Below are 2300 nucleotides of genomic sequence, written 5' to 3'. Positions count from 1 at the left end.
GCCGGGGGCTTCACGGAGAGGTGACTTTAGGAAAGGTCTGGTCGAGTGAGTCGAAGACAGGAAGGGCATTCTAGGAGGGAACCGACATGGGCAAAGCTGTGGAGGCCTGCTGGGGCAGTTGGGGGGGGCTTGCGAGGGGGGTTGGGGGGTGAGGAGCTGAGCAGGGGGAAGAGGGGACATGCTTGTGCCTCAGCTGGAGAGCGCCTCCTCCGTGCAAGGAGGCAGCCTCACGCGGCAGTCTTGGGATTTGAAAGCAGCCAGTGTGACACAGACACTTGTCTGTTCTTTCTTTAAAAAAGTCTGTTTTAAATGTTTCTCTTTGAGAGAGAGACAGAGAGAGAGGGAGACACAGGATCCGAAGCAGGCTCCAGGCTCGGAGCTGTCAGCACAGAGCCCGACACGGGACGCGGGGCTCAAACTCACGAGCTGTGAGATCAAGACCTGAGCTGAAGTCAGCCGCTCAACGGACTGAAGCCCCCAGGCTGTTCTCTCTCATCGCAGGGTGCTGCCCTTGACCGCTGGCGTGGTTTAGGGAAAAGCGTCTGTTTCTCTGCTCTTTCCTTCCCTTCGGACAGAAATTTCCCCTGGAGCTTGGAGGTAGGGGAAGGTTGGGATAAGGTGATCCAGTCTGCAGGGGAACGGAGACCCTTCCCAGGGAGAGTCTCCATCCAGGAAGCTCCTCTCCCACCCCCGATGTGGAACCTGGGTGCTCCCAGAAAGGCCGGTGCTGGACAGTGTAGTGACTATGAGTCCCCTCGAAGGGACTATGGACACAGGGTATGAGTGTGGAGGAGTGACGCCGTGTGTGTATGTGAGTGTGTGTCGTCTCTGTGTGTCAGAGCATGGGTAATAGTTCGTGGCCTCGAGCCCCGCATCGGGTAAGCGGGAGCCCTGCTCCGGGCTCTGCACACTGTCTCCCCCTCTCTCTGCACTTTGTGGGATTCTCTCTCTGCCCCTTGCTCACTTGCACTTCCTCTCTCTCTCTCTCTCTCTCTCAAAGAAATAGATGAATGAATGAATGAATGAGTGAATGAATACACAACAGCCTGTGTAAGTGTGTGTCAGCATGTGTATCTGCGTGGGTAGAGGGTGAATCTGGAGACCCCCCGCTCCAGGGTCAAGGATCCTCCTGAGCTCCACCCCTGAGGGCCAGGGCCAGCCACCAGCCGCAGCCAGCTTCACGCTGGTCCTTCCACATATTTAAAGCTGAACTGCCAGTCCCGTCAGCAAGGTCTCCCTGGCGGAAATGTCACCCTGACCGTCAGCCCTCTTGGGGTTTCTCCTCCTCTTTGCCCCAGGCTCCTCTTCTACCAGCCTCCAAATCCCTGAGCTTTAATGCCTTCCCCAACCCTCCAGAGGTAGACCCAGACCCAGACCCTGACAGGGGTCACCGTTAATGGACTTCGCTCTTCCTGAGTCCCTGGGGATGAGCATGTGACCCCTGCTGAGAATCCCTGGGGATGGGCATGTGACCCCTGCTGAGAATCCCTGGGGATGGGCATGTGACCCCTGCTGACCCATCACAGGACCCCATCCCCTCTGCCAAAGCAGGCCGGACAGCAGGGCCTCCCTTGGGTCCTGAGCGAAGGGAAGGTCTCTTGCTCAGATGCTACGGTGGGAAGTTGCGGATGTGGGGTGTCCGGTGGCCGTCCTCCCCGCCGCGTGAGAGACAGCCTGGCTGTGACCGAGATGAACAAGTATGGAAGTCGGCGGGAAGGGGTGAGTGGGTGAGGAGACAGAGCTGGGCGGGGACGACAATGTAGAGGCAGACGGGGTGAGCAGATCGGTCCCAAAGCCCTGGTTCCTACGGTCTCTCTTTTCCTTCCGGAGCTACCTCAGAATCCGCCCAGTGACAAGACCCGGTAAACTCCCCTTTTGCTGGAGCTGGGGCTAGTTGAGTTCAATTTCTGTTGGCCTTCACAGGCCATGTCCCAGCCCATCCACGTGTCCCCACTCTCGTCAGCAGTGGCGGCTGGGTCGTACATTCCTGGTATTTTCCCGAAACCCGAGGTGAAGACATGACTCAAATTATCTTGGTCACCCTGACCTTTAGGGTCAAGGGCGCAGGACGGAGAGAGACAGGTGGAGTGTGGCATTCTGGACGTCTGGACTCAGCTTCTCCTGGTGGTAAAAGTTCTCCTTCATGCACGCCACCTGCCTCCTTTCACCCCTACGTTTATACCTGGTAGGCGTCAGCCAGTTTACTATCCGTATTACTTTTTCAAACTGGAAATATCGGGATTTCCACCCGCCCCCCCCCCCCTTTATAAAAGTAATTCATAGTCATGACAATATAGTAA

This window comes from Herpailurus yagouaroundi, unplaced genomic scaffold (assembly GCF_014898765.1).
Source record: "Herpailurus yagouaroundi ecotype Mexico unplaced genomic scaffold, PumYag 206, whole genome shotgun sequence".
Taxonomy (NCBI): Eukaryota; Metazoa; Chordata; class Mammalia; order Carnivora; family Felidae; genus Herpailurus; species Herpailurus yagouaroundi.
This window is presented reverse-complemented; position numbering follows the sequence as displayed.